Genomic DNA, 26,364 nt, shown 5'->3' with positions numbered 1-26,364 from the left:
GGCCCCCTCAACAGCACTGGGAACACCCCAGAAAGCTGGAGAGTGACATTTCCCTTTCTGCATATTTGGGATGATGGTATCCTGGTCAGGGACCGGTGCCCACTCCCTCTCCCCAACTCTGCACAGCCCCCGCCAGTCATCTACTTCCTCTTAGTTAAGGTCCCAGGAGCACACGCTCTGGGGAAGGCAGGCAGTGTCGCCTGGAACTGGACGGATGGGGTCCACCTGGGCAGCCATCAGCGGAAACAACCCTCCCTGTGGAACATGCCTGGGCTCTCCACCGCCCCCAAATCCAGCCCACCCAGCCTCTGCTCGAGGGCAGTGTCGTCCTCACACTCTCCCTGCTGCACCCCTGCCTCCTCACAGTTGTTTCTTAACACAAACAGAGGGATCCTTCCAAAACATCAACCAAAAACTCACAGAACATAACTAAGAAGGGTGAACGCTCCTGTATGTAGAGCATACCCAGCCGGAGAGAAACAGTCCGCCTCCCAGACCTTTCCCTGGAAGGAAACTAGAGAAATGCCCTCAACAATAAGAGAAGGTGCTCCATGTCCGAGGCAGCAGCTCCTGCAGAAGCCGGCAGTGGGAAGAGGAGAAGGAAGCCGAGGACAGCCTGGGGCTCTGACGCACGGAAAGCCGGACTCACAAAGAGACAAGCATCTGAGTCTCCCAGAGTCTCCTGGGGCGGAAAAGGGAACGCAGGAGATAGAGACTGGTGTTTTCTGGGAACTTGAGGTACCTCCTGAGCATGTTCTCAGGCTTAAAATAAACAGTGGAGAGCAAAATGTTAAAAATGCAAGAGAAAGAGGGGACGCCTGGGGTGCCTGGGTGGCTCAGCTGTTAAGCATCTGCCTTCGCCTCAGGTCATGATCTCGGGGCCCTGGGATGGAGCCCTGTATTGGGCTCCCTGCTCGGCAGGAAGCCTGCTTCTCCCTCTCCCACTCCCCCTGCTTGTGTTCCCTCTCTCGCTGTGTGTCTCTCTGTCAAATAAGTAAAATCTGAAAGAGAGAGAGAGAGAAGGAAGGAACGGAGGGAGGGAGGGAGGGAGCGAGAGGGGAAATTAAGAAAATTAAAAAACAAGAAGTGGGGATGCCTGACAGACCACATCTCAGAAAAGATGGTAAAGTGGGACTGTGGTAGCTGCTCCCCTGCCCCCGAAGGATGGGGGAGGACGGTGGCCGCTACTCAGACCTTTGCTAGAGGAGGGAAGCCCTGGGGAGACAGGAGAGCCTGGCTGGCACAGGGGGCACCCATGCCAGGATGCAGGGGCTCAGTGATGTCTCTCAGATAAGACACTTTCACCCTACGGGGATGTGAAGCAAAAGCACGAGAACCAGACCATTAATTTCCTCCACTGAGGACCTGATGCGACCCTCAGGACAGGGCGCTGTCCCAGGCAGGAGGACACTAATGAGGCCCCACAACTAGATGCAAGGAGGGATCGTGGACAGAGACAGGAACAAGAGAACAACACTGGGAGGGAAACCGGAGGCACGTGAGAAAAGCCGACAGCCCAGTTCACAGCATCACACCTGTATCAACTTCCCTAAGTGAATCTGAAATGCGGATTGAGCCCGTAAGCTCCTCACACATAAGCTGCATGAAGGGCACATGTAAATGCTGTGCACTACCGTGCAACTCTTCTGTAAGTCTAAACTTACCTCAAAATAAAAAGTTAAATTTAAAAAGCAATTCTCTACCCTCACATCCCACCCCCCTCGCACCCCTCCCACACAAACACACACACACACACAATCTCCACAAACAGGCCTGACACCGGGCTCCCCGTCTCCTGCACCATGGGTTACCTGAGAGGTGCAGCTCCGGGGACTGAGGGTCAGACATCTCATGCCCGTTACCTGTGGGCCGCATACTTACTACGGGAGACCGAGGATGGGGCTGGAAGACAGTTTACCATGAAGAACAGGGGGTCCCTCCCTAGTCCCTGCCAAGGGCAGAGGAATTACTGGTCTGACTGGTGCCAGCCCAGGTCACTGACGGCCGTATCTGTCTGGCACATCACTAAATGCCCAAAAGTCCCACCCCTGTGCGAGACCCCCCTTCTTCCCGCTGCTGCCATGAGACCGGTGAGACTCGCACACGCACCCCGACGTGTGCCCACCTGGCCTGTTCCGGTGTGCTGCTGGCCAGAGGAACGTAACAACCCCAGGCGAAGGTCAAGTTCAGGGGGCCTGGGAAGCGCCCCTGGGCAGGGAGCTCCACGTGCCTCCAGCAGCTTCGAGCAGAGAACCCTGCGCTGGGTCCCGGCTGGCTCATAAGGAGGGCAGTTCAACTCTGTGCTGTTCTTCCCCGTCAGCAGTTGAACTTTGGAAATATCAAGGTGAAGAAGGCAGTACAGGACCCCCACATTCTTGGGCCTTCCTCACAAATGCCACTGAGTCCTGCCTCATCGCACACAGCCTGGTACTTCCCACCTAAATGGGAAGGAAGTTGCCTGAGAGCAAGGCGGGGTGGGCGAGGTCTGGCGGGAGGTCAGGGAAAGCCACCTGGGCAGCGGCAAGACAAAGCCCAGTAGGAAGAAAGGGTGCGCCCCATGAGGTGGGAGCAGGCAGGTGAGGAACGGCATCCTTGGGTCTTGAGGCTGTCTTCATTCCATATTGCACGGACAACTCTGCAGGGGCTGGAGCGTGGGCGGGGACCAAAGCGCACAGAGGAAGTGACATTTTCCCACCAAACCATATAAGCAGATCTAAGTTCCAAGACCGCGAACTGGATCCACACAGCTGCCTTCCCCCTCCAAATCTTGTTGGGATGAAAAAACGAGAAGAATAAGAAATCTGTTGCAGTGTTGAAATACAGGGAAGGATGACATCACCAAACCAGAAATTTAGAATTCCTAGAAGATTTGAGGCAAATGGAATTGGACTGGGGAGAAGCTATGAGAGTTAGACATCTGGCCACAAAACTAACGGTCTCTTCTGTCCAAACAACACCCGGCTAGAAAACGCAGCAGGCTGAGAGCCTACTAACCAACGTTACCTAGAGTTAAACTTGAAAAGAAATGTACAGAAATCATTTGAAGCAAATTTTGATATTTTCCTAACAAAAAAAGAAGACAAATCAGAGGAGAGACATTTTGCTCTTCTGAATAAAGAGACAATATTGTAAAGACATCGATTCTCCCCAAATGATCTATAAATAAAATGCAAGGTCACTCTAAATCTGAAGGGGATTCGTTTTGGAATACAAATTGATTTAAAATTTCATCTGGAAAAATAATTTTTAGAAGCTAAGGAGTTTTGAAAAAAAGCAGTAGGATGAGAAGTGACCTGTCCTGCCAGGAAGCCACGGAGAGATGAACGGATTAGCAGGACAGAACACAGTGTAGATCATAGGGTTAAGTACACGTGAGACTTAACCTCTAGTCAAGACAGCATTGCAAATGGTGGGGAAGGATGGATCACGTAATAAATGTTGATGAAACAATTTACTATTCACTTGGGGGTGGAGGGGTTTGTTTAAAATCTTACCAAGTATCTTAAGAAAAACAAATGAGCATAGAGAAAAAGAGAGAGAGAGACAGAGAGGAACCAAAAAACAGACTCCTAACTAGAGAGAATGCCTCCAGAGGGAAGGTGGCTGGGGGTGAACTAGGTGATGGGGATGAGGAATGGGTTTTGTATGTGTTGAATCATTAAACTGTACACCTCAAACTAGTATTACGCTGTTTGTTAACTAACTGGAATTTAAAGAGAAACTTAAAAAAAAAAATGAAATCTTACTCAGTATCAAATGTAAGAATAATATTTAACCAAACATAAAATCCCCATAAAAATCCCAGAGAAAACACTAATCACTATTTTTAAAGTAACTTTGGAGTGAAGAAGTCCTCTCTCGGGTGATACAAAAGCCAGAAAAACAAAGGAAATCAACGGCAGCTTTAACTACATTAAAAATGAAACTCTGTATAAGAAAAGACATCATGAAAAAGATGTAAGAAATAAAAACACCAGGGAGGGGGTGTTTGAAACGTCCCATGAGAAAGGATGAAGTCAGATCCTTAGTATGCAAAGAACTCCCCTAAGAGTCCAGCTCCACGCTGGGCAGGTGTGCTGCCTGGGCTGGGGGGGGGCTCCTGTCCTCTCTGCCCCGGCTTGTCACCTGCAAAGAGAGGCGCTACCAGCAGCACCTTTCCTGTGCGTGTGGCGACTACGTGCGATGCTGTGTGTGAAGCACTTGGCCCCAAGTCTGAGCAAGGCAAAGAAATCATCGGACAGGCAAGGTGAAAGCATGTTCCAGCAAGGTCACGGGCTGCGCTACCACCTGCAAAGAAGGGAAGAAGAGACTGGAAAGCCTCTTCGGCGTGTTTCCCTACGGGCAGCTGGGGCACTTCCACTCAAGGCACATTCATTCAAACCACCCTAAGCAGTTGTTTAAAACAAGATAGATCAGTATCTACGGACAGAGAAAGATGTCCACCAATTCAGGACACAGCCACTCCTATTAACTCACGCAGCACGGATGGACTGAAAGTCTAGTACGTGTCGGGTACTGCTCTAGGGGCAGGGCACAGAGCAGCGAAGGAAAAGCTGGAAGTCGCCGCTACATTCTAGCAGAGGCGGCGGACAATACATAAGGCGCGCAGTGAAACATACGGAGTGTCGGCGAAGGTGAGAGAGGGAAAAAGTAAAGCAGGGCTTGGGGCCAGGCAGCGGGGGACGAGGGTTACGATTTTAAATGGGGAGGTCTGAGAAGTGCTGAGAAGGTGACATCTGGACATGTTTTCAAACACTTGTGCACTAACGCGGACACACACTCCACTGTTAGTATCATTGCCTCTGAAAAGCGTACGGCACTGGCACTTTCGGGACGCCTGGGTGGCTCTGTCAGTTAAGCATCTGCCCTCAGCTCAGGTCATGATCTAAGGGTCCTGGGATCGAGTCCCAAGCTGGGCTCCTTGCTCAATGGGGAGCCTGCTTCGGCCTGCTTCTCCCTGCTTGTGTTTTCTCTCTCTTTCTCTCTGACAAATACGTTTTTTTAAAAAAAGTGTACAGCACTTTCATTTTCTACTTTTTGTACACATCAGTATTGTTTGATTTCTTTTAAAGTAGGTGATAAAATAATGCTGTGAGCAGCACAGCATTCAGGGAGAAAACTGAACTTCCACAGACAAGCTCTCCAGGATGGCTCACGGCCAAGTAGTCCAGCCTGAGGGTGGAGTCGCTGCCCGGGGCTTTGGCACCACCTGGTGGCCATTTCCAGCCATGTCAAGGAAAAAAGGCAAGGTGCACAATTGTACAAACCACCACCTACCTGCCGTGTAGACGGGGACTAGAAGGAAAAGGGGCAGCACAAATGCAATTTCACCCATTGGGGTGACAGAGTCATGGTGAGATCTATGTAGCTTGGATTTTCTATCCTAGTTTTACAATGTTTCATTCATTTATGTGTAACTGCAATGGAGCCGTCCTCTGGACAGCCAAATGTGCTCGAGGGGCAGAAAGGGGGAGGTGGGTCAGGGGGCACAGACCCATAAAACTAGGCCATCTGCACACATGTCCCCAAGAAGGTTGGGAATTCAGAGTGACAACTTCAGGTCACTCAGTCTGTGGAAGAGGAGGGTCTTCCCCAGTAGGAGTTCCTAAGGGACAAGGTCCCAAGAGTGGCTGGGACAAGCAGTTCCATACCTGCCCTCAAGGATCACTCCCTAACTGAGCGTGCGCACAGACCACTGAACCAGTGCCTCTTCACCAGAGCCCAGAGGAGACGGAGGGATAACCCCCGGGTGACAGGGAGGGGACACTGATCACACCGAGGGCTCTGCTGGGGACACTTGTCCCTTCTCTGTCCTTCTGCTCCTCAGTCTATGGAGGGCCGCTCCACTGTGTGCCTTCCATTTAGCCCGCCACAGCACCTGTCGCCCTGTCAGGGAATCTCCCCGGGCATCTCCCCGCTCAGCCACGAGCTCTGTGAGGTGAGTCACGGCTATCTCATTCGCCCCCAGAGACGGCACCTGCAAGTCCAATGCTCTGGGTTTGAATGCAGCTCTGCCACCTACCACCTACGTGATGGCAGGCAAGTGTCTCTCTAAGCCTCAGCTGTCCCTCTGTGCCCCCCTCGTGCGGCTGTTGTGAGGACCAGCAGCACCAGCCACTGGCACTCGTGAGTGCTGGGGGTGCCAGGCGCTCATCTCAGGGCTCCGCAGGCATTAAGTCCCTGAGCTGAGGTGTCCCTGTGGGTTAAGTGTTGTTACAGTGTCTGGCACAGGAAGTCCTCAGTATTTGAGCCGCAGCTCCCAGCACGGTACCCAGCAGTCGGCTGTGTTCTCAATAAAGATGGAGGAACTACTCCCCAAACCTACTGTGACAAGGGGCAAGGTCAGAGCAAGACTGCGATGCTTAAGCCACTCCAACAGCACCCCCAGTCACCTGGTTCTGCTGCCCCCCAAAAAGGTTCAAGGACTGCACAAAAGACTTCAAGCAGAGAAGGCCTTCCGGCAGGTACAAGCACCCCTGCAGCACTGGGGAGGGTGGGGGAAGGAAGAAGTGATGTGAGTACTTGGGGCTGATGTGAGAGGGGGTCACGGTGGGGGGACAGCACACTCTGGGTTCAGGCTCAGAGTCAGCTCGGGCAGGACCCGGTGGAAGCTACCTCCCAGGAGCAGCCTCAGCTAAAAGCAGTGAGACTCGCCTTAATGATCCCACTAGCCGGGATCGCTCCCAGGCTCGCTATGGACACCTTCAACACGCCCAACCAGTAATGGCTTCATCTGAACACCATGTCCTATCCTTGCTATCCTTGCTTTCCAGGGGCTTCCTTAACCTGATTCCTTGCATTCCAACCCATTCCCAAGTGGGCAGGGCTGTGGTCCCCATCGGGGAAGCAAACAAGGGGCTGGGAGGTACCAAACCCACCTGTGGGGGAGCATGTTCTATGGGGGAGCATGCGGTCCCCCTGCCAGCCCCGTGGATGTGGCATCCAGCCACTGAAGGACAGATGTGCAGACAAGAACAGGTGCCAAACAGTGTCTGGAGCTCACCGGTGGCCATGCCTATCCTGCTGTCTCTCACAGTCACGTGTCCACAGGGGCTGTGAAAGCATCCTTCTCCCCCCTCTTCTGGCTCCTTCCTGCTCTCCTTTCCAGTCTCATTTCAGACGTTACTTCCTCCAGGAACCCTTCTGTGACCCCCTCTATTCTGTCTTCCTCCTCCTCCGTGGCACTCGTCACGGTTGTCCTGAATCACGTGTTCGTCTTCCTTCCCCGAGTGCCACAGCTCTGGCAACACTCAGCTGCCTCTCCAAGACCTCCAGTAGAGGGTCATGCAAGCTGCGTCAGGAGCTGGTCCATGGGCTCCAAGGCTCACGAACTCTTTCCCGAGCACTGTCCACCTCTTTACTTTTTCATGAGATGAAAACATATAAAACCTTACTGTTTATGTCATTGTTATACAGGGCATATCTACTATATGCAACCAAATCTCATCCTAATGTACCTTCTGATCCCCAAAAGTCAAAACTGAACATTTTTCCTTCCAGAACACAAGTAAACAACTACGCCTCTGTTTCATCTGCTGTTTAATTAGTGTCCCAAGAGTGGACCGCTTCCTTCCCCGCTCTCAGCCCTTCTCCCAAGCCTGAGGTTTTGCAAACGTGGTTTAGAACTTTTATTTTCAGCTTATTATGAACTCAACATGGCAAAAACCACCTCGCAGCAGCACCAGCCCCCGAGATAAAAGCGTACGCATGACAGGCACACCGCTCCCCCCTGCTTCCTGCGCTCTTGCCTGGTCTCACCGTCTCTGCCCCGATTTCACTGTCCTTCCACTGCAGAAACTGACCGGGCATCTTCTCAGCTGCACTGAACAGACACTGTATGTTTTATGCCATTACGTGTCTGAAACGCCTTTTGGGGTGGCTTCTGGGCTAGGTGTATAGAGGCCCGCGGCCCCTCTCCTTGGAAGTCTGCGGACACCGGTCCACGGCCTTCCCACCTCCAGGGTCACATGTGGGAAGCCCAATGAGAATCTAATTCTCTTTCCTTTGAAAACCTGCTTTCTCCATACAAAATTTTAAGATTTTTCTCTTTCTTCTTGGAGTTTAGGAATTTTACTAGAAAACAAGTTAAGTGTTGTCTTCAGTGTGAGCCAGATGAATCCAGAGTCTGAAGAATCACGTCTTTCTTCGGTTCACTGAAATTTCCCTCTACTGTTTTTCTATTATGCCTCTATCTGCTCCTTTTTCTCCTTCTGGAATTTTCTATTCTACTGGCCCCCAGCCAGACTCCTGGCTCTAAGTGTCTTACCTGTTAATGCATTATTTCCATTTCTTTGTATCATTGTTCTGGGTTGTGAGGCATTTCTTCTCTTTGGCCTCCCAAATCATTAATTTCAACAACTTCTACTGATCTCTGAGTTTAAAAGCCACGTTTTTTCGTCCCAGAAGAGCCTCTGGCACACTCCCGTCTCACCCCTTTGGGAGTGAATTAAAGTGAATTAAAGTTCTGAAGGCGTCCGTCCCATTCATCCTGCCTCAAAGAAGCTACTGTTCCAAGTGTGAAGTTTGGCTTCCCTCCTTTCTACGACCAAGTCCCCGAACATGTGTCGTCATTTGTCTCCGCCTGTGGAAGGACACGGGTTGCTGTAGCCCCTGTTCATGACAGACAGCCTGGGCTCCTGCAGCACAGCAAGCCTCAGGGCCCCGACAGCCTGAGAGCCTCTGTTCAAGAGAGCTCAAGGGAAATACACGGGTGAACAGCATCTCCCGCTGAGTAGCAGGGAAGGATCCTCTGCCCTTTGGTCCCCACCCAGGTGAGGACAGGAAAGAGGAGTCGTCTCCCACCGGCAGAGGCCAGGCGTAATCCTGCCCAGATCACCCATGAACCACAAGTGGGCAGTCACAGCCTTTCCCCTGAAATCCAGTTCCACTTTTTTTTGTCTTTTTTCTTTTAATTTTTTTTTAAGTTTATATTTTAAAATTTATTTTTAAGTAATCTCTACACCCAGCCTGAGGCTCAAACTCCAACAACTCCAAGATCAAGAGTCACGTGCTCTTCCAACTGACCCAACCAGGCATCTCATCCCGGAATCCAGTTCTCACCAGACCCAAGAGCACACACAGGGAGTCCAATCCCAGCTCTGCCACTAACCTGCTGTGTGATTTCAGGGAAATCACTTTCCTCCAAATCTCTTTGCTGTGTGCTCCCGCCTCTAAACCAGCAGTTGTCTCCAGCATCCTCCTTAAGGGAACCAGTTCCCACCAGGAGGTACGTTTCTGGGAAAGTGCTTCTACTAAGCACTGCATGAAATGCTTGTGTTGTAGTTAATCATGCAACATCAAGGAAGACTGAATCCCTAGCAGGAAACCATCAGAAACTTCACCTTCTGCCTCTTTCATGATAATGGTTTGACGGAGGGGTAAGGCTACTAGAAGAATCTGAAAAAGATTTTTTTTCAAAAGTTGTATTTATTTATTTGAGAGAGAGAGAGCCTTTGGCTCAGGTCATGATATCAGGGTCCTGGGAGGGAGCCCCTCATCAAGCTCCATGCTCTGTGGGGAGTGTGCTTCTCCCTCTCCTTCTGCCTGCCACTCCCCCTGCTCATGCACACACTTGCACTCTCTCTCAAATAAATAAAGTCTTCACAAAATAAAATAGGGGCACCTGTGTGGCTCCGTTGGTTGAGCCTCTGCCTTCAGCTTGGGTCATGATCTCAAGGTTCTGGGATCAAGTTCCACATCGGGCTCCCTCCTCAGCCAGGAGTCTATTTCTCCCTCCCTCTGCCTCTTTGCTGGCTTGTGCGCACTCTCACTCTCTCTCTCTCTCTCTCTCTCTCATTCTATCTCTCAAATAAATAAAATCTTTCAATAAAATAAAAAAATAAATAAAAATAATGAAATGAAATGAGATGAAATGAAATGAAATGAAAAGAAAAGGAGCTTCTCCAGCAGCTGGGTAATACAGGAAAACATTCTTGGAAGAGGTGCCAGAGAGGATGCACAGACTCTCAGGGAGCAAGAAAGGGGGCGGGTAGGACAAGAGGTTGACCTGTAGAGTGAAGTCTCTTGAAGACAATGACCACATCTTATTTGGCCTTCTGCCTTCCTCCCATGGCCAAGCACCTCACACAAGAGCTGGCCTTTCTGGGGAAGGAAGGTCTGAGGCAAGGAGAGTGAAAGCGGCGCGGGCAGCTGAACTGGAAAGAGGACAGGCGTGTGCGGGGAGGGATGGGGACCTGACAGAGGTCCCAGCTATTGGGGAGTGAGACACAGAACGTCTGCCTTCTGACCACCAGAAGCAAAGGGGCGGCAACACAACAGGGTAGCAACAAGAGGTTTTGCACAAGTAGGAGGTGGAGGAAGAAAGGGAAAGCCCTTGATACAAGAACCAGCAGAGAAAAGCTCAGCATTTAATCTGCAAAGGAATCCCTGAAACCCCTCTGCACACCCAGCTGAGGACGCCCGGCCTCCGAAAGCCAGGCTGCAGCTCCCCAGCCCCGCGGACACCATCAGGTACGAGCTTTCTCTGGCTGCACCGCCCCCGATCACCGGTCCTGCCGCGCCCCCTCCAGCACCTGTCTGCCACGGCCCTAAGCCCAAGAAAGCGCATCTCACGAAGGTCCATAAACCAACTTACCAGGAATACATGATGGGCTTCATAATCCCAGGCCAAGAGGATATACCATCCCAGCACGTCGCTTTCCAAACAGTAGCCACTGTAAAAGTAGGAGGAATAACTCCATTGACTCCGATGTTTCCGTACGGTAAGACTCGTTTTTCAAAGCTCAGCAAGGTCAGACCAACGTTAGCTAAGATCGGATTTCAACCTGTTCTTTGAAATGTCAAATACTTTTCCCATAGATCAATATTTGATACCACCACTAGCCTACCAGGTAGCAGAGCATATCCTAAATGTATCAAAATCAACTCAACTTCTTTGGTGGGAAAATGCATTCTGGCAGGCCTGAAGTACCATCCGTGGCCTCGGACACTACCCAGCAGGAAAGGGACTCCGCAGTGCCCAAAAACAAACACCCCTGCCCTCAGAGCACACAGCCGTTGAAACAAGAGTGCGTGTGACAAGGGAGGGAGGGCCTGACAGGCCCCAACGCAGAGGCAGCCTCTCGGCGACCCACTGACACAGAGGAGCATCCTGCACGGGGCGGGGGGCACTGAAAAGGCCCCCCGTCGCTGGTTTCTGTCCTCCAAAGCACCCCCTCTCTCCACACCTCCACCTCTCACTCCTCACCCAGGTGAGTGGCTACACCACCTCCTTCACAGAGGAAAGCTGACTTCAGCTCTCCTGGGCCCCTCTTTTAACCTAAATATTTCTCTATCTTCCCCAGGTCCTCTGCTCCCACCTCTGAGAGAGGCAGCTAGCCGCCTGCGACCCAGAGCCAACCCCTGGCCTGGGCCTGGGGCTCAGCAACCCCCTTCCTGGTAATCCCAATCTCTTAAATTCTCTTGGTCCTACCCTCTACGTGAGAACACCTGCCGTCCTCCTCAGTCTTCAAAAGAGCTCTGACCCTTGAACTCCAGGCTGCTTCCCATCAGACACCCTGTCCTCCTCAGTACCGCACGCTCTCACTACCAGCCACTGGGTAACACTCTACCTAAGCAGTGGAGCTGCTCCCTCCCAGGCCACCAAGACCTACCAATTTGCTGAGGCTACGGGCCTCAGGCTCTCCCACCTCTTGGTAGCTTTAAACATAGTTCACTAGGCCCTCCTTCTGGAAACTCTTCCTATCCCCTTATCTCTGGCCTCCTCCGCTGCTTTTGTCCTCTCACCTTTCAGAGCTTCCCGGCAGCCCTTGCCCTGGAGGCCTGGCCCCAGCTTCACTGCCACCTCCTGTGTCTCACACTTTATGCTGCAGCAACAAAAAAACCAACCCAAACACAGAATGTCCACTGAACTGCTTGAGGCTCACCCACTCACCCACCTGTTTCCCACCTGCTTCCTGCAGCCAGGCTCTGCTCGGGCTGCCCCCTTGTCATGACCCCGAGCCGTGGCTCACCAAACTTCCTGACCCTTTACTACCAACAGCTGAGAATTATTAAGCCAACACCTCTAAAATACAGATGTTTATTTGTAAGTTAAACATACATTCTAACGTACCAAAGTGTTCCATACATTTTAAAAGAAATTATTACAGCAATAAAGATGAAATAAATAAGGTAAAAAGATTATTTTACATTATTCACCAACAGTACAAAAAACCTTCATTCTCATTAATTAAGTTTTAATAGGAGCATGTGACTCATATGCTTCCTTTTTCCAGTGTTTGTTTTTTTTTAAGATTTTATTTATTTGAGAAAGAGAGGGAGGGAGAGAGAGAGAGAGAGAGAGAGAGAGCATGAGCTGGGGGAGGGGCAAAGGAAGAGGGAGAAGCAGGTTTGCCAATGAGCAGGGAGCCCTACACAGGGCTGGATCCCAGGACCCTGAGATCATGACCTGAGCCAAAGGCAGATACTTAACTGCCTGAGCCACACAGGCACCCCTCTGTCAGTGTTTTAAATACACTTTCTACAGGGGCACCTGGCTGGCTCAGTTAGTAGCACATGCGACTTGATCTCAGGCTCCACACTAGGCATGGAGCCTACTTAAACACACTTTCTACAGATGTGCAATATACATACAGAAAAGTGCACACAGCGTAAGTGCACACATCCAAGAATTCTCAGAGTGAATACATGCACCCAGCAGCCAGACAGAGAGAAAGAATATCACCAGCCGCCCCACTCCAGAAACCACTGCATCCCCTTCTACCACATCCCATCCCCCAAGGATAGCCACTATTCTCATTTCCAACAGCGTAGATGAGTTCTGTTCAAATCTTAAATGAATGGGATCACAGAGTTTATAATCTTTGTGTCTGAATGAATACGATACCTGGGACATTCATCCTGATTTTTCATCGAATTGTTATTCATTAACTCTTACTGACTACAGCTGTCCACTGTGGGAGTTTACCACATGGATGTGTCCATTCTACTGCTGATGGACACTGGGATTTTCCAGCCTGGCCTATGATAGGTGGTGCTGCTCCAAACATTGTTGAGAAAGACATTTGGTACACATTTGTATGCCTTTCTATAGGGTTGACACCCTGGAGCGGAAATGCTAGGTCTTAATAAGTGTATGTTCAGCTTCAGGAGAGAATCGTCTACCCACGTGGCTGACGCAGTTTACACTCCCGCCAGCAGGGCATGGGAGTTCTGGCTGCTCCACATCCTCTTCAGCATGTGATATGGTTTTGGTTTTGTTTTCATTATAACCACCCTGGCAGATAAGATATCACAAAGTAAGTATTACAGTTCCTTGTAAAGATGGGGAGAGTGAAATTAAGTGCCTCTCTCAAGCTCACAAACCTAAGGGGAGTCAGAGCAGGATCTCAGGTCTTTGGACTTCAAAACAGGTACTGTTTCCATTTGCAGAGAAATACTATTTCCAACATCATAAGAGGCTACAGCACTAATAAAAGAACATGCTTCTGGACTGCACCCAAGGACTATGCCCATCCAAACACTCAACTCATGACAGGGAAAGCAGCATAAAATGTGTCAATACAACTTTGAGACAGACACATAGAAAAAGTCAAGACATATATACCCCAAGCATTAATAAGAAGATAATGGCTGATAAAAAAGAAAAAATCTTGCCATTTGCAACAACACAGATGGACACAGAGGGTATTATCATGCTAAGTGAAATAAGCCAGACAGAGAAAGATAAATACCACATGATTCCACTTATATGCAGAATCTTAAAACAAAACAAAACAAAACAAAACACCCAAACTCTTTTTTTTTTTTTTAAAGATTTTATTTATTTATTTGACAGACAGAGATCACAAGTAGGCAGAGAGGCAGGCAGAGAGAGAGGAAGGGAAGCAGGCTCCCTGTTGAGCAGAGAGCCTGATGCGGAACTCGATCCCAGGACCCTGAGATCATGACCTGAGCCGAAGGCAGCGGCTTAACCCACTGAGCCACCCAGGTGCCCAAAACACCCAAATTCTTAAATACAAAGAACAAACTGGTGGTTGCCAGACCAGAGGTGAAGATGAGGTCATGGGTAAGGAGGTGAAAGGGATTAAGAGGTTCAAACTTTCAGTTATAAAATAAGTAAGTCCACACCAAAATAAAAAGCATTTGTACAGCAAAGGAATCCATCAACAAAACAAAAGGCCAGCCTAGTGAATTGGAAAAGATAGTTGTAAACAACATATCCAATAAAGTATAATACCCAAAGTATATAAAGAACTTATATACATCAACACCAAAAACACCCCAAACAATCGGATTTTAAAATGCCCAAGGGATCTGAATAGATATCTTTCTCAAGAAAATATACAAATGGCCAGGGGCGCCTGGGTGGCTCAGTGGACTAAGCCTCTGCCTTCGGCTCAGGTCATCATCTCAGGGTCCTGGGATCGAGCCCACATCAGGCTCTCTGCTTGGCAGGGAGTCTGCTTCCTTCTCTCTCTCTGCCTGCCTCTCTGCCTACTTGTGATCTCTCTGTCAAATAAATAAATAAAATCTTTAAAAAAAAAGAAAAAGAAAATATACAAATGGTCAACAGACACATGAAAAGATGCTCAACATCACTCATCATCAAGGAAATACAAATCCAAACCACAACGAGATATCACCTCACACCCGTCAGAATAGCTAGTATCAAAAAGACAGGAAATAACAAGTGTTGGCAAGGATATGGAGAAAAGCAAGCCTTTGTTCACTGCTGATAGGAATGTAAATTGATGTAGCCATTGTGGAAAAGAAAACACTTATGGAGGTTCCTCAAACAATTAAAAATAGAAATATCATATGATCCAGTAACTCTACTACTGGGTATTTACCCAAAGAAAACAAAAACACTAATTAAAAAAGATACATACACCCATATGTTTGTTGCAGCATAATTTACAATAGCCAAGACATGGAAGCAGCTCAAATGTCCACTGATAGAAGAATGGATAAAGAAAACAGAGCATACAAATATACACAAAGGAATATTATTCATCCATAAAAGAGAATGGGATCTTGCCATCTGTGACAACATGGATGGACCTAGAGGATATCATGCTAAGTGAAATTAGAGAAAGACTAATACAATATGATTTTGCTTACAAGGAGAACCTAAAAAACAAAACAAATCAGACTCTTAAATACAGAAAACTGATGGTTGCCAGAGGGGAAGTGGGTGGGTGACAAGCAAAATAGATAAGGGGGATTAAGAGGTACAAAGTACTGTACCAGTATTAAATAAGTATTAAATAAAATAAGTTACAGGGCTGCCTGGGTGGCTCAGCTGTTAAGCAGCTGCCTTTGGCTCAGGTTATGATCCCAGAACCTGGGATCGAGCCCCATATAGGGCTCCCTGCTCAGCTGGAAGCCTGCTTCTCCCTCTCCCATGCCCCCTACTTATGCCCCCTCTCCCACTGTGTCTCTCTCTGTCAAATAAATAAATAAGATCCTTAAAAAGAAAAAAAAAAGCTACAGAGATAAAAAGTACAGCACAGGGAATACATTCAATAATAACTGTAATCATAATGTATCATGACAGATGGTAATTACATTTATCATGATGAGCACTGAGTAATGTATAGACTTGTCAAATCACTAATCACTATGTTATAAACCCAAAACTAATACAACATTGTATGTCAACTATATTTCAACAATAAAAAAAAAAGAAAAAAGAGGTAATGGCTGCTTTTTAATTTTTTTGGTCCATCTTTTTTTTTTAACTTTTCTACAATTAATATTTAATAATAAAGAAAAGAGGAAGAGGAGTCCAAGATAGTGGAGTAGGAGACCTTAGCTTCCTCTGGTCCCAGGAATTCAGCTAAATAGCTATCAAATCACTCTGAACACCCGTGAACTCAACCAGAGGTCAAAGAAAAGAATGGCTGCAACTCTACAAATATAAAAATGCCAACTTTCTGCAAAAACAACAAGACGGGAAAACACACCTCAAAAAAGAGAACAAGAGGCAGTACTGACTGCCAGGGACCTAGTCAGTATGGACGTAAGTAAGACGTCAGAATAAGAGTTCAGAATAACAATTATAAAGATACTAGATGGGCTTGAAAAAAGCAGAAGACACTAGAAAATTCCTTTCTGGAGAAACAAAGGACCTAAAATCTAACCAAGTTGAAATAAAAAAGGCTATTAATGAGATGTAATAAAAAAATGGGAGGCTCTGACTGCTAGGATAAATGAGGCAGAAGAGAAAAATAGTGATATATTAGACAAAATGATGGAGCATAAAGAAGCTGAGAAAAAAGGATAAACAACTACTGGATCATGAGGGAAGAATTCGAGAGATAAGAGACACCATAAAGCAAAACAATATGAGAATAATTGGGATCCTAGAAGAAGAGGAAAGAGAGAGGGGCAGAAGGTACACTGGAGCAAATTACAGTGGAGAACTTCCCTAATCTGGGGAAGGAAACAGGCATCCAAGTCCAGGAAGCACAGAGAACTCTCCTCAAAATCAATAAAAATAAGCCAACACCCTAACATATAACAGTGAGACCTGCAAATCTCAGACAAAGAGAAAATCCTGAAAGCAGCTCAGGACAACAGATCTGTAACCTACAAGGGTAGAAACATTAGATTTGGCAGCAGACCTACCCACAAAGACCTGGCAGGCCTGAAAAGACTGGCATGATACATTCAAGGTGCTAAATGATAAAAGTATGCAGCCAAGAGTACTTTATCCAGCTAGGATGTCATTCAAAATAGAAAGAGTGATAAAAAGCTTCCACGATAAACAGAAACTAAAAGAACCTGTGACCACCAAACCAGCCCTACAAGAAATATTAAAAGGGATCCTTTAAGCAAAAAGAGAGCCCAAAAGTACCACATACCAGAAAGGAACACAGACAATATACAGAAACAGTCATTTACAGGTAATACAATGGCACTAAATTCATATCTTTCAATAGTTACTTGGAATGAAATGGACTAAATGCCCCAATCAAAAGACACAGTGTACCAGTTTAGATTTTAAAAAAAAAGCAAGATCCACTGATATGCTGTCTGAAAGACACTCATTTTAGACCCAAGAAAACCTCCAGACTTAAGGTGAGGGGGTGGAAAACCATTTATCATGCTAATGGACATCAAAAGAAAGCTGGGGTGGCAATCCTTATATCAGACAAATTAGATTTTAAACCAAAGACTATAATAAGAGATGAGAAAGGACACTATATCATAATTAAGGGGTCTATCAAACCAGAAGACCTAACAATGATAAATATTTATTCCCCTAACATGGGAGCAGCCTATTATATATGCCCATTAATAACAAAATTAAAGAAACACATTGATAATGATAGTAATAATAGGGGACTTTAACACCCCACTCATTGCAATGGACAGATCATCTAAGCAGAAGATCAACAAGGAAACAAGGGCTTTGAATGACACACTGGACCAGATGGACTTCACAGATATATTCAGAATATTCCATCCTAAAGCAACAGAATACATATCCTTCTTGAGTACACATGGAACATTCTCCAGAATAGATCACATACTGGGTCACAAATCAGGTCTCAACTGGTACCAAAAGATCTGCATCATTCCCTGCCTATTTTTGTACTACAGTACTTTGAAACTAGAGCTCAATTACAAGAAGAAATTTGGAAAGAACACTAATAAATGGAGGCTAAAGAGCATCTTACTAAAGAATGAATGGGTCAACCAGGAAATTAAAGAAGGATTTTAAAAATTCATGGGAATAAATGAAAATGAAAACACAACTGTTCAAAACCTTTGGGATGCAGCAAAGGCAGTCCTAAGAGAGAAGCACTACAGACTTTTTCTATGTTTTTCAAGAAACAAGAAAGGTCTCAAATACATAACCTAAACTTAACATCTAAAGGAGCTGGAGAAAGAACAGCAATAAAACCTAGCAGGAGAAGAGAAATAATAAAGATTAGAGCAGAAATCAATGAGACAGAAACCAAAAGAACAGCAGAACAGATCAATGAAACTAGGAGATGGTTCTCTGAAAGAATTATGAAGATTGATAAACCCCTGGCCAGACTTAATCAAAAAGAAAAAAGGAAGGACTCAAATAAATAAAATTATGAATGAAAGAGGAGACATTACAACCAACACCAAAGAAATACAAACAATTTTAAGAACATATTATGAGCAACAATATGAAAAAAATAAATAAATAAATAAAAGGCAATCTGAAAGAAATGGGTCCATTCCTAGAGAGTATAAACTACCAAAACTGAAACAGGAAGAAATAGAAAACATGAACAGACCCATAACCAGCAAGGAAATTGAAGTAGTATTCAAACAAATCTCCCAACAGGGGCACCTGGGTGGCTCAGTGGGTTGAGTCTCTGCCTTCAGCTCAAGTCATCATCTCAGGGTTCTGGGATCGAGCCCTGAATCAGGCTCTCTGCTCAGCAGAGAGTCTGCTTCTCCCTCCCTCTCTGCCTACTTGTGATCTCTCTCTCCCTCTCTCTCTCTCTCTGTCTCTCTCTGTGTCAAATAAATAAATAAATAAATAATCTTAAGAAGAAAAAAAAAAGCTCCCAACAAACAAGAGTCCAGGGCCAGATGGCTTCCCAGGGGAATTCCAAACATTTAAAGAAGAATTAATACCTATTCTTCTGAAGCTGTTTCAAAAAATTGAAATGGAAGGAAAACTTCCAAACTCTTTTTATGAGGCCAGCATTACCTCCTCAATCCCAAAACCAAAGACCCCACCAAAAAGGACAATTACAAACCAATATCTCTGATGAACATGGATGCCAAAATTCTCAACAAAATACCAGCCAATAGGATCCAACAGTACATTAAAAGGATTAGGCACCACGACCAAGTGGGATTTACTCCTGGACTGCAAGGGTGGTTCAACATCCATGAATCAATCAATAAAGAAATAAAGAAAGGACAAGAACCATATGATCCTCTCAAGAGATGCAGAAAAGGTATTCAACAAAGTACAGCATCCTTTCTTGATTAAAACTCTTCAAAGTGTAGTGACAGAGGGAACATACCTCATTATCATAAAAGCCATATATTAAAAGCCCACAGTGAATATCATTCTCAATGGGGGAAAACTGAGCTTTTCCCCAAAGGTCAGAACATGGCAGAGATGTCCACTATCACTACTGCAGCTCAACAGAGTACTAGAACTCCTAGCCCCAGTAACTAGACAACAAAAAGGAATAAAAGGCATCTGGTATGTGGAAAATCCACAAGACTCCACCCCAAAATTGCTAGACTCATACAGTAATTCAGAAACATGGCAGGATATAAAATTACTGCACAGAAATCAGTTGCATTTCTATAAACTAAAAATGAGATAGAAGAAAGAGAAATTAAGGAGTCGACCCCATTTACAACTGCATCCAAAACCATAAGATAACCTAGGAATAAACCTAACCAAAGAGGGAAAGGATCTATACTCAGAAAAGTAAAGAACACTAATGAAAGAAATTGAGAGAGACACAAAGAAATGGAAAACCGGGGAGCCTGGGTGGGTCAACTGGTTAAGCAGCTGCCTTGGGCTCAGGTCATGATCCCGGGGTCCTGGGATTGAGCCCTACATCAGGCTCCCTGCTCAGTGGGAAGTCTGCTTCTCCTTCACCCTCTGTCCCTCCTCCTGCTCATTCTCTCTCTCAAATAAAGAAAATCTTTAAAAAAAGGAAAGAAAGAAATGGAAAAACGTTCCATGCTCATGGACTGAAAAAACAAATATTGTTAAAATGTCTATGCTACCTAGAGCAATCTTCACAGTCAAAACAATTACTACCAAAATACCATTAGCTTTTTTCACAGAGTTGAAACAAATAATCCTAAAATTTGTATGGAACCAGAAAAAAAACCTGAATAGCCAAAGGGATGTTGAAAAAGCAAAGCAAAGCTGGTGGCATCACAATTCCAGACTTCAGGTTCTATTACGAAGCTGTAATCATCAAGACAGTATGGTACTGGTATAAAAACAGATGCACCGATCAATGGAGCAGAATAGGGAACCCAGAAATGGACCCTCAACTCTGGTCAACTAATCTTCAACAAAGCAGGAAAGAATGACTATCCAATGGAAAAAGGACAGTCTCTTCAATAAATGGTGTTGGGAAAACTGGACAACCACATGCAGAAGAATGAAATTGGACCATTTCCTTACACCATTCACAAAAAAATAGACTCAAAATGGATGAAAGCCTAAATCTGAGACAGGAATCCATCAAGATCCTAGAGAACACAGGCAGCAACGTCTGTGGTCTGTGATCTCGCCCATAGCAACATCTTGCTAGACATGTCTCCAAAAGTAAGGGAAACAAAGGCAAAAATGAACTATTGTGACTTCATCAAGATAAAACTTTACTTTTGCACAGTAAAGGAAAGAGTTGACAAAACCTAAAGATAGCCAATAGAATGGAAGAAGTATTTGCCAATGACACATTAGATAAAGGGCTAGTATCCAAAATCTATAAAGAACTTACCAAATTCAACACCCAAAGAACAAATAATCCAATCAATAAATGGGCAGGAGATATGAAAAGACACTTCTCCAAAGAAGGTACAGACACACACAGAAAATGTTCAACATCACTCAGCACTGTGGAAATACAAATCAAAATTACAATGAGATACCACCTCACACCGGTCAGAATGGCTGAAATTAACACTACAGGAAACAAAAGATGTTGCTGAGGATGTGGAGAAAGGGGAACCCTCCTACACTGTCAGTGGGAATGCAAGCTGGTGCAGCCACTTTGGAAACAGCATGGAGGTTCCTCAGAAAGTTGAAAATAGAGCTACCGTACGACCCAGCAATTGCACTACTGGGTATTTACCCCAAAGATACAAATGTAGTGATCTGAAGGGGCACGTGCAACCCAATGTTTACAGCAGCAATGTCCACCATAGCCAAACTATGGGAAGAACCCAGATGTCCATCAACAGATGAGTAGATAAAGAAGATGTTGGAGATATAGATATAGATATAGATATACCTACATATATATATATACACACACACACATACATACATATTGGAATATTACTCAGCCATCAAAAAATGAAATCTTGCCATTTGCAACGATGTGGATGGAACTAGAGGGTATCATGCTAAGCGAAATAAGTCAACCAGAGAAAGACAATTATCATATGATCTCACTCATAAGTGGAATTTAGAAAACAAAACAGAGGATCATAGGGGAAGAAAGGAAAAAATAAAATGAAAGCAGAGAGGGAGACAAATCATAAGAAACTCTTAATCATAGGAAACAAACAGGGCTGCTGGAGGGGAAGGAGTTGGGGGGTGGGGTAACCGGGTGACAGATAATAAGGAAGACATGTGATGTAATGAGCACTGGGTATTATCTAAGACAGATGAATCACTGACCTCTACTTCTGAAACCAATAATACATTGTATGTTAATTAACTGAATTTAAATACTACAAATGGGGAAAACAATAAAATTAAAAATAAAAAAATAAGGAAAAGAACTATTTTTCTTAAGGATTTAATTTATTTATTTGAGAGAAAGAGAATGAGAGATAGCAAGCATGAGAGGGGAAAGGTCAGAGGGAGAAGCTCCCCGCCAAGCAGGGAGCCCGATGCAGGACTCGATCCCAGCACTTCAGGATCATGATCGGAGCCAAAGGCAGCCAATCAACCAACTGAGCCACCCAAGCGCCCCAGAAAAGAACTATTTTTTTTAATTGAGACATAATTACATATCATAAAATGGGCCCTTTTAAACTGTAGAACTCAGCAGGTTTTAGCATATTCACTAAGTTGTATGTATGGTCATCCTCTCTACCTAATTCCAGAATATTTTCATCAGCCCCAAAAGAAACCCTGTACCCATTAGCACTCACTCCTATTCCATCATCTCCCTGGCAGCCACTAACCTACTGTCTCCACGGATTTGCTTCTTCTAGACATTTCATAAAAACAGAATCCTGCAGTATGGGCCCTTCATGTCTGGTTTCTCTAGAATGTGTCCAGGTTCATCCACGTTGTAGCATGAATCAGTACTTTGTTGTTTTGTAGCTAAATAATACTGCATCCTGCGGGTGTGCCCGGCTGTTTGCCCATTCATCAGCTCGTGGATATTTGGGCTGTTTCCACTTTGGGGTAGTACGAATAACACTGCTACTGCTGTGAACATGCCTGTACAAGTTTTCGCGTGAGCGTCTGTTTTCAATTCTCGTGGGTACATACCTAGCAACGGAATTATCTGGTCACCAGGTAACTTGATGTTTAATTTTTTAAGAAACTGCCAAATTGTCTTCCAAAGAATCTACACCATTTTACATTTCCATCAGCAATACGCCCTCCTACAGAATGATGGTGCAGGGGGCGCCTGGGTGGCTCGGTCAGTGAAGCGGCTGCCTTTGGTTCAGGTCATGCTCCTGGGGTTCTGGGATTGAGCCCCGCATTGGGCTCCTTGGTCAGTGGGGAGTCTGTTTCTCCTTCTCCCTTTGCCACTCCCCTCTTTCTCGCCCTCTTTCTCTCTCTCTCAAATAAATAAATAAAATATTAAAAAAAAAAAAATTAAGGTGCCAAGCAAACCTCTCAGGGCAGTTCAAAAAGATGAGGCCCAGAAGAGTCACCACCAAAGTGGCCCCAGGCATACTGTACACCTGCACAGCACTTTATGAGCTAGAAAACACGCGCCCAGGCGGACTGGAGGGCAGGGGGCTTGCCTCCAAACCTTTTACCCACCATGTCCGTATAGTTCTGTGTAGGGCACAGTGCGCCCATGTGCATGATCTCTGGTTTAAGCAGGAATTCCTGCTTTATCCGTTAATTATGGCTTCATGTTATATCTTCTCACCATGATTTCATGTGTATTATATTTCACACTCATCATCACAACTACTACTTTGAAATCATTTTAGGGGCGCCTGGGTGGCTCAGTGGGTTAAAGCCTCTGCCTTCGGCTCGGGTCATGATCCCAGGGTCCTGGGATCGAGCCCCATATCGGGCTCTCTGCTTGGCAGGGAGCCTGCTTCCTCCTCTCTCTCTCTGCCTGCCTCTCTGCCTACTTGTGATCTCTATCTGTCAAATAAATAAATAAAATCTTAAAAAAAAAAATCATTTTATACTTCAGTGGTTCCACTCTCACTGCCGGTCCTCTCCTTCTTTGACTTGCCCATGGACAGTCTTTTATATTAATTCATCTCTCAGTGACACAAGCATGCTTTCCAATATTTTCCCCCAGAATGGTGCATGGGTGTAGCAAAAGCTATACATAAGGTATGTCCTTGCACAACTGAAAAGAATTTCTGTTACCATCCAATAGGAACTAAAACGGGACAGAGAATAAAATTCTTTGGTCACAGCATTTTCCCTCAGAACTCAATGGACACTTGCCTCACTGCCCTCCAGCTCCCTAGGCTGTAGGTAAGTCTGAGCCTAGCTAACTTTTTTTTCTTTGATTTCCTCATCCTCCTGCCTAGATGCTAGTGGTATCCTCTCCTTATTCTTGAAGTAAAAAAATTATTTCACCTGGCTACTTAAAGTGGTAGCTAATTTTTGCTAATTGTGCCTAATTCATAATGAGCCATTATAATCTACAGATTTGGGTCTTTCTTCCGTTCAGAGAGCTCGTGGCGGCTTCCTTCTATGCCATGTGTTCCCGTCTCCAATCAGGTCCATCACCCATATCTGGGGCCTCCTATGCTACTTTCTCATCCCTTCTGAGAGCACCAGTGTCCTCCTCCTGATGCCCTGACTTTCGGCAGTGCCATAGTTCCAGATGCTGGCACCATGTGCTTTATCTCCTTATGTGCTCTGAGTCCACAAGCCCCTTCCTCGTCTCCGTCTGCTGACTCATCATCGTCTCACCTTTCACAGCATCCAGAACTTCTTGGAGAGGACAAAGATGATGTTTGAAGCTGAGAAACCCAAATGTTTACCCAAAGCTTGCTCTTCCTCTATTTCCCGCATGCCTTTGCTCATTTCCGTTGATCCTGAGATCTATTCAGTGCCTCCTCTCTAGTGTTCCTTTTCATATTTGTTCATTTTCAGTTGAGGACAGGTGAGGTCTGGCCCGGTATCTACCCAAAAATTGTAGACAGATTCTCTTTGGTCCCCTCTGTCTTCACCCCAATGCACTCAAGGCTTCTCAGGGCTGTGGGTGAAGGCCCAGCACAGCATCTGTCACTCAGCACCTGGGACCACACTTCAGCGACTGCCTTCCTATCTCTTGCCTCAGTTTCCTCTTCTATAACACTGGAAAGCTGAGCTCACCTTTAAACATCACCAGGCTCTACATTTTTTTATAGTACTCTTTTAAGTCATACAGATTTAAACTTTCATTTTAATTTGGAGTCAATTATCCAGGATTTTATTAAATACATGTATAAGCAAGTAATAACCTATTTCTTAAGAAAACTTGCTATATTTTTTTTAAAGTTAAGCAAACCACAAATGTTAAGCTCAAGAAATAGACTTCATTTGATTATACATAAGAAAAAAGAGAATTATAAATAATTTACTAAAAGCTAGCAGAGTACATGCCCTAGGGAAGTACTGGGTATAAAATGTATACAAGAAAAGAAATTAAAAAAAAAAAAAAGAAGAAAAGAAAAGCAGACAAGAAGCTATACACAAGCAACCAAGAGCTAGTCTTTCCCTGTCAGTCTGCCCAGCATCCCATCCATTCTAGAACTTTCTGTCTTGTCTAAACACTGGAGACCAGGTAGAAAGCACTGTGATAATCATATCATCGCTAGGCCTGTCTTTTCAGAGCCTACAGACATTATAAGGGTTAGTACTGGTCAAGAGTTTTTAATTTTTTTTTAATTTTATTTGTTTATTTGACAGACAGAGATCACAAGTAGGCAGAGAGACAGGCAAAGAGGCAGGCAGAGAGGGAGGGGAAAGAGGCTCCCTGCTGAGCAGGGAGCCTGATGTGGGGCTTGATCCCAGGACCCCGAGTTCATGACCTGAGCCGAAGGCAGAGGCTTTAACCCACTGAGCTACCCAGGCACCCCAAGAGTTTTTAATTTTTATTATTAAATTTTATAAATTTTATTTATATAAATTTTATTAAGAGTTTTAATTTTTATTTTATTTATTAATTTAATTTATTTATTTGACACAGAGAGAGATCACAAGTAGGCAGAGAGGCAGGCAGAGAGAGGGGTGGAAACAGGCTCTCCGCCGAGCAGAGAGCCCGACACCGGGCTTGATCCCAGGACCCTGAGATCATGACCCGAGCCGAAGGCAGAGGCTCAACCCACTGAGCCACCCAGGTGCCCCTGGTCAAGCATGTGTTTTTATTGGCACATGCTCTGCACACATTATCCCATTTAATCCCAGCAACCACCTGTTAGGGGCTCTCCTCCAGGGTCTCTGGCACTCCCACATGCCCTGCTGGGCATACCAAGAATGCAAGGTCCTGACCACCTTTAACCAGTCCATTTTTCAAGGTTGTGCCTGGGGGGATGAGACACTGTCTCCCTCAGGGATGAAAAGCAGGCCTACTAACTGCCTGCTATAAAGCCACAGGTCCCCCAGATCAGTGTTTCCCAGCTGTAACAGAGCACAGCATCCATCCCAACCCATGGCATCACCTCCATGGGATGTGGGGGTAAGGGAAATGGACATACACACTGATGCTAGTAATGAAGTCCTTTGTCTGTGACTCAGGCATTACACAAAGATAGAAAGTAGACAGGGGAAGTTCTGCCTAACTCCTCCCAACCGGAGTCGTGCAGCCCACCTCTCCTAGATCCCACAACAGAGCTCAGCATACATCTTCCCGTCTTTAACTCCAGGTTTCTCCTTTCACTAACACTCAGCTGGAGTTTCCACTGCAACATGAGGTCATGCAATTCTTTCCAGCTTTGAAAGCCAAATGGCCCAACAATGTAATAATCGTTCCCTCCCTCGCTATTGTGTAACTTCTGATGGCTCATGAATTAAGCTCCTGGACAAGTTAGGGGGGAAAAAAAAAAACAAAAAACACTTCTTTTCCAGTCTAGTTTCCTGCTCTTACCCAAGCACCATATAGAATTAATAAATTATTGGGGTGCCTGGGTGGCTCAGTGGGTTAAAGCCTCTGCCTTCGGCTCAGGTCATGATCCCAGGGTCCTAGGATCAAGCCCCACATTGGGCTCTCTGCTCAGCGGGGAGCCTGCTTCCTCCTCTCTCTCTCTGCCTGCCTCTCTGCCTTCTTGTGATCTCTGTCTGTCAAATAAATAGATAAAATCTTCAAAAAAAGAAAGAATAAATTATTGTTTTATTGTAAGTTGTGAAGGTTCAACAATTTATAGGCCATATATACCCGGTTAATCTCCACTACTCTGAGACTCCACATCTGTTAAATAGGGCCAGTAATGATGACGCTGGCCCCCAAAAGCCATCTTCTTCTCCTTTAGTAACAGAAATTCTGGTTTTTAGATGGA

The 26,364-nt window shown here is 45.7% G+C and overlaps 1 protein-coding gene across 10 annotated transcripts in view; it reads right to left on the bottom strand.

The window, feature by feature from the left end:
- RALGPS1 (Ral GEF with PH domain and SH3 binding motif 1) overlaps positions 1–26,364 on the bottom strand; it is a 268,752-nt gene that overhangs the window by 227,298 nt on the left and 15,090 nt on the right. For 7 of the 10 annotated variants that reach the window (XM_032865898.1, XM_032865897.1, XM_032865892.1 and 4 more), the window contains exon 2: positions 10,595–10,673. The exons of 2 other annotated variants lie outside the window; for them this stretch is intronic. The gene's annotated coding sequence lies outside the window, so the exon portion shown is untranslated. Of the gene's footprint in view, positions 1–10,594; positions 10,674–11,532; positions 11,544–26,364 lie in introns of those variants that run through there. One more of the 10 variants, XM_032865893.1, reaches the window with a different exon arrangement.

The sequence above is a fragment of the Lontra canadensis genome, unplaced genomic scaffold, assembly GCF_010015895.1.
Source record: "Lontra canadensis isolate GAN:19392208 unplaced genomic scaffold, GSC_riverotter_1.0 scaffold30, whole genome shotgun sequence".
Taxonomy (NCBI): Eukaryota; Metazoa; Chordata; class Mammalia; order Carnivora; family Mustelidae; genus Lontra; species Lontra canadensis.
This window is presented reverse-complemented; position numbering and strand designations above follow the sequence as displayed.